Here is a 17,901-nt window from a genome sequence, read left to right as displayed (position 1 = left end):
AATAAATATTTGACATAATGATCAGTGTATTCATATATGATATAAAAATTAATAATATTAACAGTCCATTAGTGAATAATAAATTATTTATTTTATAATTCAACACAATAGAATATAATATAAAATGATACATAGCCAGATTTAAAATATTCTTAGTTCTTTGCATTATTCCACAATAATAAAAAGGGTACAAAATAAATAAATTATAGGGATCACAAAGATTAAAAATTGAGTAAATTGAAATACTGAAGGTCAATAAGACGGTAGGGGATGGGATATATGAGTCCTTTCTATTCTTTTCACTTGGTCTTCTGGAGTGATGGAAATGTTCTAAATATGGTGAAGAATACACACCCATGTGATGATATTGTGAGTTATTGATTGTGTAATATAGATGAACTTCATGGATATTTCTCAACAACATCGAAAATTTTTGTAAAAGCAGCAGGCACTCTATTAGCCTTTTTATTTCCATTCATGCCCACCCAAACAATTGCTTGATTAAGCACAGTCAGAACAAAGGTTGTTCTAGTTTGCTACCTGCCAGAATGCAACACACCAGAAATGTATTGGCTTTTAACAAAAGGGGATTTATTTCATTAGTTCTTCAGAGGAAAGGCAGCTAACTTTCATCTGAGGTTCATTCTTACGTGGGAAGGCACAGGGTAATCTCTGCTGGCCTTCTCTCCAGGCCTCTGGGTTTCAACAACTTCCCTGGGGTGGTTCCTTTCTTCATCTCCAAAGGCCTGGGCTGAGCTGTGAGTGCTGAGATGAGTTATGCTGAGCTGCTTGGGCTGTGCTACCTTGAGCTCTCTCATTCAAGCACCAGCCAATTAAGTCAAACATCACTCATTACAGCAGGCATGCCTCCTAGCCAACTTCAGATGTTATCAGCAACAGATGAGGTTCATGCACCATTGGCTCATGTCCACAGCAACAGAACTAGGTGCCTTCACCTGGCCAAGTTAACAACTGAATCTAACTACCACGCAGTTCAATTTATTGTTAGGATGACCTCCTTATATCGAAAAAAGTTCAAAAACAATATGCATACTTTTAAAACTCCATTCACATACTCATCAGGCAAGGAAATTTTCCATGTATACCAAAAGGACAAACAAAAATGGACTCCTGCCACAAGACCAAACCAGAAGAACAAATGTTTAAATACATAAAAGGGCTGCTGTCAGCAGTTACAACCAAAACAACAAAGATTCTAATCCAGGAAAGGACTGCAACTGCCAGCATAAATAAAAGAACAAAAGTTTCAATAGTCTTTGCCAGAAGACATCCAAAGAATGGCCAAATCCCCAAACAAAGAGACAGAGGTTCATTACCAAGAGGGCTCACCAACAGGAACCGGGTCATCAGGTATCAGACAGAAGCACTGGGGGCAATTTCCAGTAGATTTCTGTAAATCTATCAGTGGTGCTGGAGTCCACTTGGTGGGCTCCTCAGATCCCACTTCTGACACCAAGCAATAGCAATCAAGAAATAATAATCTAGGCTGCAAGACAAGAAAAGCATTTATTTGGTATCTTAGAATTGCAACTCAGGGATAGATAGATTAAGGTAGCAACACAAATTGTGTCCTGTCTTGGTTCTTCCAGGGAAGCATTTTTGAAAGAAAATGAAAAATTCACTAATTGTTTGTGACAGGTGGATATTCAGGGTGATCCAAATTCTCTGAGGTTAGAAAATTTACTGAATTCTCTATCTTCTGTTATATTTCTGGTGTACAGATGTCCACAAGGCTTTGAGGAATATTGTTACCTGGGGTTTTGCACACTTTGAAAGTTTCTGATATCTGGCTGAGATTTCAATAAGAGTAACCTACAGAATAAACTCTGAACTGCATTTGCCTCTCTTAACCATAGAATTCTATTTTGTTTAATTCTTTAATTAAAGTGAAAGTATGAATCCATGAAAGAATGTTAATAATGTGCTTTGATGGTTCACTGGTCTTAAATTCAAAGTATGCACCATAGTGATATCAAAATGATAGATCAACCTGACATACATTTAAGAAGAAGTCTATGGTGGAGGAAAATAGCTATTCAAATGATCCATTATTGTAATGTGTTCTGCACCTGCATAACCATCACCTGCCACTTCTCAATGTGTTCCACCAAGGTTGCATGGATGCTGATTTTACCAAGGCATGAAGAAATTCATTGTTGAGTGGGTCATCAGAATCCTGGTACAACTGTGTAGTGGCTAACATAAGTACCCTAGGGATGAATGGAAACTTCAGTAGAATTGGATTCCCACAATGGCAGAAGTCAGGTGGCAATGTGTAACTCTCAAAGACAGATATGGACAATTGCAAAGATAAACCATAAACCATTGTCAAGTTGGCAATCAATGTGTTTTCTTGTGCAGACATTTTTAGCAATGACTCATGGATCAAGTGGTATCTAAGGAGTTTTATAGACAGAAAACCAACCCATGTGTTAATTTTCTTGTGATGAAGAAAAATACATTTTTTATTTTATGTTTTACATGAAAATTAGCTTATATCCTATGAGGGAATTATAGCCACTGTATAATTTTATAGCCTAAACCCTTTACCTGCTGAGAACCCTTAAATGATAGGGAAGTCAGAATTCTTTGGCCAAGAGAAAAGTCAACAACCTGTGAGGAAAGACCCTAAACCAAGTTGCATATTGTATAACTTCCTCCAAGAATTTACTGGATATCTTGCAGCCATTTTCCAAGGAAATATACAATCCTTCCTTTTTAAACATTTTTTATTGTGAAATATAACATATATGCAGAAAAGTGATAAATTTCAAAGTACTGCTTAACAAGAAGTTGAGCGAGTTTCAAAGTATGGCATTGGTTACAGTTCCACAATTTAAAGTATTTCCTTCTCTACCAATATACTACCAATATACTAAAGACTAAAAAAGAAATATCAGTATAATGATTCAGTAGTCACAATCATTTGTTAAATCCTATCTTCTCTGTTACAACTCCTCTCTCTCATTTGATCTTTCTCTCAATCTTCAGTAATATTTGGGCAGTGATTTGCCTAACTTCTTCATTTTGAAAAGCATTGTTGATATTATGGGGTAGGAGGATGCAACTAGTTGATGTTCTTGGAGAGACTTGTGCCACTCATCCCCAAGAATTTTTTATTACAAAATATAACATATACACAAAAATCAATACATTTCAAAGTACATTTTAATGAATATACATACTGTACTTTCTGAAATTATTGTTTACTTCTGCTGTTCACTAATTTCCACAGTTTGAAAAACACCAGTGAGGTCCACACTCATGATGTGGATTGAGTGGATCAATCTATGGGCCCACAGGGACAAGGTCAACAGGCTGCAGTTATTTACTTAGACTCAGAAAGTGTTTTGGGTGAATATGGACAGAATAAAACAGGATGTTTATATTAGATATCATTATTTGATCCCTAGAATGAGGATTATTATTATCTGATGGTTTAAGTGGAATTCTTAAAAAATGTTCCTTTCAGAAATGCTTAGACCAGACAATGAACAAAATGAACACTGCATCCCTTGGGAAAGTGCAGAGGTTAATGATTTCTTCAAACACTTGATTGAATGAGAGAGCTGCACAGAATCAACAATAGTAACTTGACATGTGTTTGTGCAATCCCCTGTAATTTAGTGAACAGCTTTCTTGCTAAGGGTGCTGATGGTACAAATTTGGGAAATTCCTATTATTAGCTACATTACCTATCTATATTTTGATTCATAAAATTAATAAAATACCCCTTGTTTCATTATATCATAGTTAATATAACATACCCAAATTGCAAATTAATTCCATTTAAGTCCATGGAGAATGAGGAATTCTAAATCAGTCTTTGGAGATGGAGATAAATATTTCTAGGGGCTGTTTGGAAGGAATCCCAAAGGACTTTTGGGGAAATACACATATCATGTACAGGAAAGGTAGGCAAAGCAACAAAGGAGAGGGAAAAGAGTGTCATTTCCAGGACACTGTCTTTCTGACTGAGGGTAGCTACCTGAGATCGGGGTAATTAAACATTTTGGGCTCTCTGTACCCTCATCTGAAATTAGGAATGGGGCTGATCTCACAGGATCACTCCTGTGCCAAACAAACACATATACAAACACACATGCAAACACAACCACATGTGTGCACACACCTTCACTTAGATGCTCATGTGCTCCTGTGTAAAAAGAAGTTTCCAGCCAACAGTAGATCTGGTCCTCCTCTAGAATTGGAAATTCAGTCTGGGAGTTACCCACTGGGTCCCTCACATATTCGCTCCCACAGAATAAAAAACAAGGATCTTGTTTATGACTCTAACAGTGATTATTTTGTATTGTCCAGGCTGTCCAGGCTAGCAGCAGATAATATTTTCATTCCCTGTTCTTTATTTTCATGTACCAGTGGGACCAATTACTTTTCATGAACTAGGAGAATTGTAGGAGAATGTAGATTACTCCCAGTAAAGGAAATGGTTTTGAGCAAGGGAAGACACATCTTGAGATGCCACTCAATATGGTATGCTTTAGCAAGTTTGGCTCTGATATTTATCGCACCTTTCATTTCACATTTTCAAATGAATTGCAATTTGTTTTGAATTCAAGATGAATTTGAGGTTTGGGGAACCAATTTCTCTCTCTCTCTCTCTCTCTCTCTCTCTCTCTCTCTCTCTCTCTCTTTTTAACTCTTCCTTCATATAAGTCTTATGGCATAAAGAAAGTCCACCTGGATGCAACATTTTCTGAATATTTTGACCTAGGTTAGAAGTGGAAAGTGCTTTGGGATAAACAGCTTTAAAGTGTGAAAATAACTACCCACTTATTCATCTAATACTTTTTATGAACTACCAGTTATGTACTAGGAACTGTTCATGATTCTGGAGAATAAGCAGTAAGCAAAATATTTTCTCTGTCCTTGTAGGGTTTGCATTCCTGTCTGAAAAAAATGAACAATTAACATTATAAACAAGAGTTAGAAGGAGATAATAGTTATGGGATTGGGGTGGGAAATGCAACAGGGTCTGAGCAAAGTAGGAAGGGTGAGGCATGTAACAATGTAAATAGATGATTAAGATAAGCCTAATTGAGAACATGGTCACTGAAAGGACCTTAAAGGAGATTGGAGTGAGCCATGGATTATATGGGGGAGTAATGAGCCAGTCAGTTGGAACAAGAAGTTCGAAATATTGGGAGGAAGTTGGAATTTTTGAGAAACAGAAAGGAAGCATGCAAGCCTGAAGCAGAGTGAATGAGAGGCAACTCTGTTAGATGATGAGGCTTTTCAGTCAATGCAGGTCACTAAAGGAGGAAATGAAAGGTCATTTTTGTGGAATTTGACATCACTGTCCAGTAAAATGGGAGCTTCTTCCATTTTCATAAGTACAGGAAATATGACATGATTTTTTAAAGAAAGACTGCAGACTGGTGGTAGCAAGGGACAAAGGTGTAGCACAGTTAGGAGATTATTGAAATATGCTTATCAAAAGTAATAGTGTTTGGATTGGTCATAGCAGTGGAGTTGCTCAGTATTGATTAGATTCAGGATATAGTACAAAGATAAGGACACCAGGATTTCATGGAAATTTGAGGAGAATTGAGTAGGGAAATAGATCAATTTTTGGAAGTGAAATGTAGAAATTAAGTTTTAAACATGTTAATTTTGATAAATTTGTTACACATCCCTTAAAATTAAAGAAGGTTAATACTGAAAAGAAATTTATGCATCTTCTGGTTGTGGGATTTTTAATGTATCATTACCAGAAATTTCCTCGGCATAATTCTGGTAATTTGCAAATACTCTAAGGTGTTAATGTTTATACAGGTGTGTATTTTGGTGGGACTTTCTTTGCTTTTATCAGGTTCTTAAAAAGTGCCATATTTACAAAACATTAAGAGTCATTCATTGATATGTGAACATAAAAACTCGAGAAAAACAAAGGTTGGAGGATATACACAAGTTCATGTGATTGACTTTTAGGTAAACTATTAGTATGCAGATTTTCAAGGCAAAACAATGCTGTTGTTTTCAGTACATTCAGTTGCTTGCTTCAGAGCAGATAGTGGTAATTTCCTATGTGTGCAAGGATACATATGTATGAAAGTATTATTAATTGGATTCCAACACCGTATTTTCACATTTAAGTTTATTTATTCTTATATTTATGATGTATTTTACAAGATTGTTTAGCATATTGGAATCACAAGAGGTTGGTGTTGGAAAAATGATGAACCAAATTTTTCTTATGGGTGAATTGTATCCAGAGCAGAAAGGTGAAATTCTTAAAATTAGGCAGGTGATTACTCTTAGAGCTAGGTCCTAATCACACGACCTCTCAATCTAAGGCCAATGAACTTCTTAGTCAAATTACATGAGTATGTGACAAAAATATTCAATTTTGGGAATTTAGCAAGAATCTGAATGACAGCCCCATGGTGCGTACATTGCTTCCTGCTGGAAATGACCTTGGCTTCATCCACATGCTCAAATTTTATAAATAAGTCAGGTCATATTCCTCTGACTCAGAATAAAAATAACTTTGTGCAGTATAATCATATGTCAGACACTGATATCCATTTCGCTTATCTTCAGCTTATCTTATAAAGTGTTTCTTCCTTTTCAGAGGTGAGGAAACTTAGACTGGGAGTTGTTAAAACACTTTTCCAAGATATAGAGCTATCAAGAGATGGAATCTGAATTTGAAAACAGATTCATTTTAGTTATGTTGTTCTGCCTATGCCAGTCCTGTCTTTTCTCAGTGGGGACGCTCATGTGTATGTATTACTTCTCCACACAAATGGTCCTAGATTATCTAGAATAGGCCCACTCACAAGTCTGGGGGCCAGTTTGCTGTCAGCTTTGGGAGAAGAATGTACCTGATCAGATTTATAGAAAGCTAACCCAACTTTATCTACCTGGTAGTGGCAGGATACCAAAAGTGAGAAGAGAAGCTTTTAATGCTTCTTGAAACTAAGCTTGGAATTCATGCATTAAATCCTCTACTACAACCTATGAGTCAAATAAACCACAATACCAACCTTGATAAAGGGTAGAAAAACAGCCCAGACTCTTGAAATTGGGGTCTCTAAAGTGTAGCTTTTAAAAAATATATATCCACAGATCATTGGTTTACGATTTAGTTTACCTCTTCCTATTTTTGACAAATATTTGGTACTAAAATAAAATGTGATAAACTTGTGGTACAATTGTATTACACACAGAAGTCAAAATGGTGACTATAATATTGCACTTCTGATGAAATATGAAAAGATTTCATCAAATTTGTTTCTGTATCTGTTCTGAGACTTTTTAGTTTCTTGTGTAAATAGAGATAGGAAGTTTTCATCACAAATTCATGCTGTGAAAGGATCTTGGCTAGTACCTTTAGGTTGAATTACTGTCTACATGTAAATTCCTGCTTGGAAGAGAATTTGAGACTGTTCTGCCTAACAGGGTGAGGTTCCAGTTTATACAACCATTATTCATTCTTTCTAGGACTTCTTAATGAGTCTTTGTTAGCCTTTTAACAGGTGACAGAGAAAGGAATATGTCAGAGAGTATCCAATTAAGAAGAAATCCTTGTTCCTCTTCAATTCATTCCTTAGCCAGCAGCCAGAGTGAATGTTGAGGATATCTGATCATGACACATCCCCATCATGGTAACGTCTTTCAGTTGTGTTGGTTTAAAGATCAAAATCCTCAATATGACTTCCTATAAGCTTCTTGCTTTGGGGTCTCTTCTGATTCACACTGGTACCTTTTATCTCCTCAACTTTAGCTTATCTCTTTTATGTCCCTGAACTCACCAAGCTTTTTCCCAGGTGAAGACAGTGATAAATACTCTCTTCTGATGGGTCTTCTCGTCCCTCTCTCCTACAGTGAGAGATCAATGTTTCTCATGTTTCAGATCTTATTTTCATGTCACTTACTCTGGGAAGACTTTTAAGTAGTAGACCAGAAAATATATTTTACCCATTGTTATCCTTTTTAAAGGAAAATAGGGAAGAATAGTAACTCATTTATTCATATAGTTTCATTTTTTGTCCAAATCATGTTGAATTTAAAAAAGTCCCAGCTTTGACATTCCAGGTAGGAAAACAGACATATCACCAGTGTTTAAGTTCAAACACTGAGTGCAAACACCAATATATAAGTGATAGAGAATGTTCTGAATAAACAATGAGGCAGTGACTTTATACGACAACATTTTGTGCACATTTAAGATAACAGTTCCTGCCAAGATAACATGATTTGGGGCTGGAAATTTCAGAAAAATATTTTAACGTACAAATGAATGGTAGCACAATACTATATATCTAACCATGAATTTCCTAATATATGTGAGACTATCACAGAGTAATTGATAATGTGTATAATATAGTTTTGTTGAAGTCCTGAGTGGATGAAGACAAAAATAATGAAGCAGAGGGTTGTAAAAGTAAGCTGAAACCAGCTTGTAAAGAACCTTTGGTATCTAGCAAAGGCAACTGTATTTTGCATGTTAATGAATATTTATCACTTACACTGAGAGTTTGAGAAATAAATTGGCCTTCCAGGTTTGGGGCTGCTTTAACCCAGTGCCATCAATCAACTTGCAATGTCTCTGAACATTAGCAGGTTTATTTGAAAAATTAGAAAATCCACATATTTCTTCCAAACAAGCTGTTATGCTGTATCTCAAGTAGAGGTCTTCTGCTTGCAGTTTAAATACAACTCAAAGTTAAATGTTTTAAACATTAAACAAATCAAAATTCTTTCTTGGCTTCAACTACCTCTCATTGCCGCTATATTCAAGGAGGATGTCACTTGGCTACTGAGACCATCAGCTCTAATTTGTTAATGGTAATATTTACAAATGGGTGCCTCCCTCATAACTTCTTTGGGGAGCTTTTGACATAAGGACATAATCTTTGAAGGACTCTTGATTTTTCAATGTTTAATATTGAAAAATGCATTCTTCCCAATATTCTGAATGCATGGTCACAAAAATAAATGCACTAACCCCGCATATATATCTCACATCAATTACTGCAAAGAAAACATACCTCTCACTTTATCTTAAAATAAATACTTTTAAAGCTGTTTTTGAAAAAGTAAAGTGATTCAGGTTTTTCCCTAGAAGGCTATAGCTTTGTTGTTTTCTTTCCAGACCTGTGAATGTGAACATTATCTAGGCTCTCTTTTCCTCTGTTTCATTAACTATAAAGAGAAAACCATAATAATTTCTGCCTTATATGGTTGGAGTGATGATAAAGCTGGTTAAGAATAAGAAATAATAGTAACTTGTACCTACTGCATATAATTTTGCCACATTATGAATAATAGCAGGAGTGTTAGCACAATATTGGTATTCATATAAATATCAACAAAGTGCCAAGGACATAAGAATCTGTCAGTTATATGTGTAGGAATGCTGAGATTTTTTGGTTCTCACTACATGTAGAATCTGGAGCTGGTGTTCTCATGTATGTCTCTTTTACTCAATCATGTAGCCTGTTAATAACTTGCGAGTAACTTTTATGAGCTTTGAGACTAAATTTGTATAACCAATAAAAAATAAGCCTCTTGGTAATTGTTGAATTAATTGATGTCCTTGTTAAATTGTTGCATGAGAAAAACCATCTTTTTTAGTTATAATCTTAATTAGGTTTTTTCCTCGGTAGATGTGGAAGTTGAAAATCGTACATTCCTTACTAAATTCATCTTACTGGGCTTCACATCAGATCCCCAATGGCAGCTGACTCTATTTCCAATATTTCTGAAATTCTATTTGATAACCTTGTCAAGGAACATGGCCCTTGTTATCTTAATCTGGACTGTTTCCCCTCTCACACACCCATGTATTCATGGCAGTCTATCTTTCCTGGATGTCTGCTACACATCTGTGTATATGCCCAGAATCCTGGCCATTTGTGTCTCTAAAGAGAAACTTATGTCTATGGCAATATGTGGAGTCCAGCTCTTCTTTTCCTGAGTTGTAGCCTGCACTGAGTGCTATTTCCTAACAGCCATGGCTTATGACTGCCATGTGGCAATTTGCAGCCCAGTACTCTATTCAGGTACCAAGACTAGTTCTCTCTGTACTGGCCTTGTTGCTGGGGCCTGCAAAGGAGATCTCTGGAATGCCATAGACCATACTGCCAACATTTTCCATGTGGAATTCTGTGGTAAAAATATCATTGACCACTTCTTCTGTGATGCTCCACTACTGGTAAAAATGTCCTATTCAGACATCCAGGTCTATGAAAAAGGACTTCTGGGTGTGGTTGCCTTCACACTACTGTCCAGCACACCTGCCATCCTAATCTCCTACTTCAGCATCCTCCTGGCTATCCTGAAGATCTGCTCTGCCTCTGGGAGGTACAAGGCTTTCTCCACCTGTGCTTCCCACCTGATCTCAGTCATGCTTTTCTATGGGCCCTTGTCTTCATGTATTCAAGGCCCAGCTCCACTATTCCCTAGAGTGAGACAAAGTGGCTGCCCTGTCCTACATGGTGCTGAATCCATTACTCAACCCTCTCATCAATAGCCTGAGAAACAAGGATGTCAAAGAGGCTTTCAGAAAAGCAATACAGAGATGAAATATCATTTTTTCTTTTTTCTGAACATTCTTTTTGAATTTTCCAAATTATTTCTTTAGCGATACTTTTTAAACCTTGCAATATTTAAATTAAGTACATTATACTGAAAACAATGAAGTATTGTGTAAACTACTCTTTAATTGTTATTATTGTGTTATAATGTAAAATAATTTAAACCTAAAATATTGAATTGTTGACATTCTCCCCAATGGTATTGTGCTTCTTGGCACAATAAAAAAGGGTTTCCTCAAAATTTATCCACTTACTTGTCTTGGGAGTTCTTAGGAAGAAATAAGTGAAATTCGATTTATTTTGTATTTGTTTTGGCTTTGAAGTTTGATAAACAAATTGCATTGCTTTGGAGTAGGTATAGAATAGTTGGACTACTAGAAATGTGATTAGGATATTAAAATATTTGTTTTAAGTAAGGTGTGCATTTTAGTTTCCTGGCTGCTAGACTAAATGTCAAAACGATGTTTTGCTTTAAAGAACATGAAATTTTCTCTGGCATCTTCTGGGATAGGAGCCTTGCTCCCACCTGGGTCAGTGGCATTCTGTTGGGATGACAATCATTGAGGTTCCTTGACCTTTATGCCACATGGCAATGTTCTCACTGTTGTGTTGATTTCCAGGTTCTACTCCTCCAAGTGGCCTCTCTCCTAGTTTGCTAGCTGCCAGAATGCAATATACCAGAAACAGAATGGCTTTTAAAAAGGAGAATTTAATAAGTTGCTTGTTTACAGTTCTAAGGTTGAGAAAATGTCCCAATTTAAACAAGTCTATTGAAATGTCCAATCAAAGGTATCCAGGGAAAGATACCTTGGTTCAGGGCCAATGAAGTTCAGGGTTTCTCTCTCAAGTGAGAATGTCCATGGTGAACACAATCAGAGCTTCTCTCTCAGCAGGAAGGAAACATGGTGAACACAGCATCATCTGCTAGCTTTCTCTCCTGGCTTCTGATTTCATGAAGCTCCTAGGGAGGCATTTTCATTCTTCATCTCCAAAGGTTGCTTGCTGGTGAACTCTGCTTCTCGTGGTTATGTCATTCTGTTTTGCTCTTTCTGAATCTCTCATTTTCTAAAATGTTTCCTCTTTTATAGGATTCCAATAAACCAATCAAGACCCATCCATATGATTGGAGACATGTCATCACCTAGTCCAGCTTAACAACTACTCTTGACTAAATCACATCATCCAGGGAGATGATCTGATTACAGTTTCAAACATACAGTATTGAATAGGGATTATTCTGCCTTTAGGAAATGGGATTTAGATAAAAATATGGTTTTTCTAGGGGACATACTTCGTTTCAAACCAGCACACCTTCCCTTCATAAAGCCTCCCATATTAGCATTTATGCCCAATCTCGTTCAGTTGAGTCACAACTTAATGAAAAATAACCCATCTACATACCAACAGAATGGTACTAACAGAAATGGACTGAGACTGAGAACATATTTATATATTTTTTCCTGTGGTTTCTAACCCAATCTGTCAGTGTCCCCTCCAAATTCCTTTATAAAGATCAAATTGTGTATAAAGAAAATAACTCTCTAACCTCTTGTGATTTTTACTTTAGTGTAATATTTGGCAAAGTGTTAAAGAGTTGCTTACTCTATAAAAATATCCTGACTTTTTTAGGATTCTGTATCAATGTAAAGCATGACCTCTTTCTCAGATAATGGACATTCCACAGTACTCTCCTTCAAGGAACAACATTGCATATAGCCCAACCAAGGGAAAATAAGAACAACTGAAATAATTTTGAACATACAACAAATAAAACTCACTTATTCTAAACCCAGTGATTGCTTTATTTTACCAGAAGACTTCATGAAGAAAATTTTAGTTTATTCTGGTCATATATCAAATTTTTAGTACATATTTTATCTAATACTCCCTATAACACTGCAAGTTAAAGATTATTGTATTTTACAAATGAGAAGGGGAAGCTCAGATTTAGGAATTTAGTTATGCTTCTAAATAAGCTTCTATTAGTACAAGCTTAATATTTTTTCCTGTAATAAGCACATTCCCAAAAATATCAAAAATAATATTTTAGTACAAATATTCGTAGTAATTTCACCATTCACATTAGCACTAACATTTCTGATCTTTCCTTCCACATATATTTACATATATTTTCTAAGACCTCACTACTATTTCTCCCTTTATATATATGTGTGTGCAAATATATATATATATTTTATGGCCAGGCACCAAGAATTGAACCTGATCTCAAGCACAGCAGGTGAGAACTCTGCCTGTTGAGCCACTAGCCATTGTCCCTTCTTTTTCATAAAAAAGTTCTTATCATTCCTTGTTCTTCTATCACTACAGAATCCCTAAGAGTGCTTATCAAGAAGGATTTGGGAACATTCATTAGATCTCAACAATCCATTTTTTTTTTTCACATTTACCTGTAACCCATTCCATGGTGGGAAAAATTATTGATCAATCTTGGAAGAGATAGTCAAATAAAACTTAATTATTTGAAATCCCAGATGTATAACACAGTTTTCTACTTTCTATTAAATCAAAATACCCTAGAATGAAGGTAATTATTGTCTGAAGGTTTGCATGGAATTGCAGAAAATTGTTCCCTCTAGAAACACTTTGCCAACATAATGAACAAAATGAAACACTGAATCCTTAGTGAAGTGCAGAGGAAAGTAGTTTCTGCAAACATTGATTGAAGGATCCATATGCACAGAATGACCCATATTCACAGAGTCAACAGGAACTTGACATGTGTTTATGCAATCCCCTTTAATTTGGTAAGCTGTTTTCTGAGTGTTAATGGTATTCAAGTACAGGGGACAGCTGACATGGAGAATGTCCTCATCGGTCTTGTCATGTAGAAGCTATAGTTCTGTACGATCTGAAAGGAATAAAAACAAATTTGGATCATTAAGAACTGTACAATTGAACCAGACTCAAAGTAGCACTCAGCAGTTGTAGTCTTAGAGGAATAAGTGATGCACTCTGAGGTTACTCATTTAGCTAAGGAACCTGAAAGACTGGCACATTTTGCTCAATCATCAAAATCTTTGACATTTTAGAAGATGCCCTAAACACTCATATTAAAACATATGAACACACTTCTATCCACACATGCATATGTAAGGAGGCTCTCACTAATCAGCGGGATTGGATGACATGTTCTGTGTGTATCATTCAACCTGTTTCCATAGACACACCAGTTCATGCTTGATCAGCCCTATACAAAATGGCACAGTTGGCATGGGTTCGACCACATGGAATCTACTCATCAAGGCTTTTGATTTGGCTACCTCCACTGCAAAGTTCCTACAAGGGAGGCCACCAGTATGCCTCTGATATACCATAATTTTATGGAAATATTTCTGACCCTTGAGAAGTAGACTAATTAGATTAGACTATTTCTAAGTTTCAAAAATTACAGGGAAAATGATTTTCCTTTTTGGGACATACACATATTTTCAGTGTGTTTCCTTTATGCATCCATTTTCTTCCTCATTTTTCTTGTCATAATTTCTAGATGTAGATTTTAAAATGACTTATTCATCAACATGGTATCCCACCAACCATTAACTAGGATGGAGGGATGTGTTATACAAAAGGAATAGCAACAAGTCCTCCTGTTCACAGAAAATATTGGCTGTATTATTAGGCCATATACAGAATAAATAGGTTTCATGGAATGGTGAAATAGTAAGAAAAAGGTTCAGTCATGATTGTTGAGGTGTTCTCCAAGATGTGCTATGTTTTAAAATGTTAGCCTATATATGATGCCATCTTTCTTTATCAAGAATGTATATCTCCAGTAACTAAGGGTATGAAATAGATGTGACCTATAGTTACCAGGAAGGCAATTCTTGCAGACCTCCAAGTTCAGAGAGTGTAATTGATCAAAGGACCTGTTAGCTGAGCTCTGACATCCATTTCCACTTTTGCACCAAAATCATCCCTCCCAAATGCTACTGACAGTCAGTGAATAACCATGACCGAGATACAAAGGAAAGTGTGTTTTGTTAGACTCTCAACTGTCCTTAAAGCTGACTTTACCTTGCGGGCTTCTGGCTGATCTTTCTGAGCTTTCCTTAGATTGAACAATGGTATAGTTTGCTTTCCACTATCCTTCCTTTTCTCCTTTTTTGGGAGTCAGATTTGTATCTTGTGTATCCACACCTACAGCATCCTGTTTCCGTCCCCACTTTGCCTTGCATAGTCATAGTTGCTTCCTTAATAAAATCCTTGTACATTTAGTTACATTTTCATGTTGTTTCCCAGAAGACTCTGGATTACACTGTCTCTTTATTATTATATGAAATAGCTTACAAGAATTTTTATTTCATGCTTCTAGAACACTAGTCTCAGTGATTAGGCAGTCTATGCACTCAAGAAGAGTGCTTGCCCAAAGGAACATCATCAGTATTCTCATCCATTGGAATCTGAAATGCCCCTGGCCATCTAGGACTCAACTGGCCCTGAACAAACAGGGATCACTTTACTGAGAAGTGTGTTGATCCTAATCACCAGAAGCAAATGAGTAAATGCTGCAAAATGGGTCAAGGAAATCTCTATTTGTAATCCATGTATTTAGTAGTGTACCTCTTTGTGCTCTCTTAGAACACCCTGTCAGAGGAAGTATACGCCCTTTGAAAGGCCTCATTCTACCACCCAATAGAAACAAGATGGCCAAACACCTTGTGTTGGTTTGAAAGAAAATATGCCCCCTAAGAAAAGCCATGTTTTAATATAGATCCGATTTCATAAAGGCAGAATAATCTCTGTTCAATACTGTATGTTTGAAACTGTTATCAGATCATTTCCTGGATGATGTGATTTAGTCAAGAGTGGTTGTTAAACTGGATTAAGGGACAACATGTCTCCACCCATTTGAGTGGGTCTTGCTTAGTTTCTGAAGTCCTATAAAAGATGAAACATTTTGGAGAATGAGAGATTCAGAGAGAGCAGAACGATGTAGCCATGAGATGCAGAGTGTCCATGAGCCAGCAACCTTTGGAGATGAAGAAGAAAAACACCCCCTGGGGAGCCTCATGAAGCCAGAAGCCAGGAGAGAAAAGTAGCAGATGATGCCTTGCTTGCCATGTGCCCTTCCAGCTGAGAGAGAAACTGTGACTGTGTTCGCCATGTGCCTTCTCACTTGAGAGAGAAACCCTGAACTTCATGGCCTTCTTGAACCAAGGTATCTTTCCTTGGATGCCTGTGACTGGACATTTCTATAGACTTCTTGTAATTGGGACATTTTCTCAGCCTTAGAACTGTAGATTAGCAACTCATTAAATTCCCCTTGTTAAAAGCCACTCCATTTCTGGTATATTGCATTCTGGCAGCTAGCAAACTAGAACACAACTGCATCTCATAAGAAGGAAAGTTTAGGATATTTTACCAAGTAAATATTTCAATTCAACTGAGAGACTAGGAAAGAATGAATATAACAGAACCAAGAAGGCCCATAGACAATGATATTTACTTGTAATTACTTAATAGATAATCGTGATTTTGTATGTCTCAGCTACATGGATCTTTGTTACTTCATTAGATTATAATGTAGGGGACTATTAGGAACCTGTAATCTCAAAATTCCCCTTGCTCTAGTCCTGCTATAAAATGCCATCAAGAGTTGTATATTTTCTTTTAGTAGATTTAATTTCAAGAGATTCTTGTATGAACACCCAAATTTTTACATCATGCAATGTGTAATTCATAAAACTCATATCTAAAAGTCATATTTTGTAAATCATTTTTCTGATATTTTAAATTTATTATTTCTAATTTTAAAAATTAATTTCCTCATAAGTTATACTGTAGTTTCAACTTAATATGCCAAGTGTTTCTGAATGCTTTAAAGCCATAAAGTATAGATGACCTACTTCCAGAAGAGAGATTGAAAACCTATTGCTAAACTTATATATACTATAGAACATTGATGTCATATTTGTAATTACATATTAAGTTAATATTTATTTTTATGCCTTCCTATGATTATTAGTAGCTTTTCTTTATCTCCCTATTAAGGTATTGGTGTTATTGTTTAGACATGATTCTAGAGTTGAGATATTCTTTCCAGATTCAAAATAATAAGAGTATACATTTAGCTTACTTAGGTTTTAGTCTCTGCAGTTATCTTGATTCTTGTTTGGACTTTGGAACATGGTTGCTTCTCCTAAGAATATTAAATAAAAACCACCTCCATCAGTTTTATTTTCTGTTTTGTAGTTAAATTTCAGGGTTACAATAATACCACATATTACATAAAAATCTGTCACATCAGTTTATTTATTTATCTTTTTTTTTTTGCATGGACAGGCAATGGGAATCAAACCCAGGTCTCTGGCATGGCAGGTGAGAACTCTGCCTCCTGAGCCACCATGGCCTTCCTCATATCAGTTTAATTTTTATAACCAGTATTTCTCTCCACTTAATATATGTTCTACTTTACTTTGGCTGATATTCAATAATTTATTTTCTGTCATCATAACATACTGATGTAGTTTAACACTTAAAAAGTGTGTGTTACTCTATGAACTTCAATATTAGTAGTGAGAATTACTGAACTCTCGTGTTTTAGAAAATTTCTAAGTCGGCATAAGCTGTTTTCCTTTTTAGAACATTTGGCTAAATCAAGCAGTTTAGAATTCCACTGCTCCTATTGGGTTTCCAGTAGTTTAATGTATGCCAAAGCTGATAATTTATGCACCCCTTAGTATCACCTTCCAGGGCTATATGTATGGCCATCAGTTCTGAGTGCTTCTCCCTGGTTCTGTGTGACACTCCTACATTTTCTGGAATTACATGTTAACTGGCAGAATGAATATAACAGTGCTTACACGATAGACACATGAGCATATATATATCCTTTATAAACATTAATTATATTAGCACTGCCTTACTTTTAAAAATAAATAAAAATTACATGGAACTTCATGTATCTGCCCCATTTAAAATACCACTATCTGTTTGTATTCTCTATAAGAACATTTTTCTATTAAATAACATGTGTACATAGACTTTCATTTCTTGCCTTGATTACTCCACCATACTTATTACCTGTTTTATAACAATAATTGCTTTTTGTGCTTAGAAAATCACAATTGTGATGGCAACTATTCTAGTTTGCTAGCTGCTGGAATGCAATATACCAGAAACAGAATGGCTTTTAACAAGGGAATTTAATGAGTTGCTAGTTTACAATTCTAAGGCTGAGAAAATGTCTAATTAAAACAAGTCTATAGAAATGTCCAGTCAAAAGCATCCATCCAGGGACAGATACCTTGGTTCTAGAAGGCCAATGAAGTTCAGGGTTTCTCTCTCAAGTGGA

At 35.9% G+C, this 17,901-nt stretch overlaps 1 pseudogene; it reads left to right on the top strand.

Annotated features, from left to right (window-relative positions):
• Positions 1 to 1,298: 1,298 nt before the first annotated feature.
• On the top strand, positions 1,299 to 10,574 carry LOC143645603 (olfactory receptor 9G4-like; annotated as a pseudogene).
• The last annotated feature ends 7,327 nt before the right edge of the window (positions 10,575 to 17,901 follow it).

The sequence above is a fragment of the Tamandua tetradactyla genome, chromosome 9, assembly GCF_023851605.1.
Source record: "Tamandua tetradactyla isolate mTamTet1 chromosome 9, mTamTet1.pri, whole genome shotgun sequence".
Lineage (NCBI taxonomy): Eukaryota > Metazoa > Chordata > Mammalia > Pilosa > Myrmecophagidae > Tamandua > Tamandua tetradactyla.
The sequence above is the reverse complement of the archived record's forward strand: the minus strand, read 5'-3'. Positions and strand labels throughout refer to the sequence as shown.